Source organism: Anas platyrhynchos, chromosome 2 (genome assembly GCF_047663525.1).
Source record: "Anas platyrhynchos isolate ZD024472 breed Pekin duck chromosome 2, IASCAAS_PekinDuck_T2T, whole genome shotgun sequence".
In the NCBI taxonomy this organism is placed as follows: Eukaryota; Metazoa; Chordata; class Aves; order Anseriformes; family Anatidae; genus Anas; species Anas platyrhynchos.
In genome coordinates this window covers 18,346,751-18,347,510 of record NC_092588.1, presented here as the reverse complement: position 1 = coordinate 18,347,510, position 760 = coordinate 18,346,751, and positions in this window count along the sequence as shown.

Here is a 760-nt window from a genome sequence, read left to right as displayed (position 1 = left end):
ATCAATGTAAAAATATTCATCAATGTAAAATATCAGCTCATTCTGGACATTTGATACCTTTGTTTCTCTGGAAGATCAATCTACATCTGCATATGAATGGTTAGGTTTACCCCTGTCAGCACAGAGAAGAATTGTGATTGTAATTCAGCTGAGATGTAACCAACTGGTAATACATGAATGTTGTAGAAGCTGGACTGAGCTTTAAATCATGGATTCACTGCATGATGACATCCCATACCTACAAATCAGATAGACCTCGGAAAATAGGCCCTCTAAAATTACAATTTTGTAAAGACTATATATTTGGGATCTATCCATCTATATGACATATATCGGAGCTATTCTATTATATTGACCTTTCACTGGTGGTTGGATGAAGTAAAATCTTAGTAAAGTTTATACATAAATTTAAAAGTTTTTGATTTTTAAGATGCTGAAAAAAAAAATGCTCTTGGAGGTCATTAATTTTGCATGGAGAACACCTGTGGAAATGGAGCTCTCATGTAGTCCTTTAGAAGTCTTCTGAGAAACTGAACCTTTACTTGCATTCACAGTATGCCTTTCAGAGGAACGAATGGATATCAACTCTCAGTTTCAGGCTGCAAATGAAGAAAAGATTCCTTCTTACTCAAATAACAAAGTCCTACAAGAGTCTTCCAACAGGAGCAACACGGATGAAAAAGGAAAAAAATTCCTTTTAGACTGGGGCTGGTGACCCAGAAGCTTCCTTCCTGATGATTGCCTATGAATGAGCAAAGCT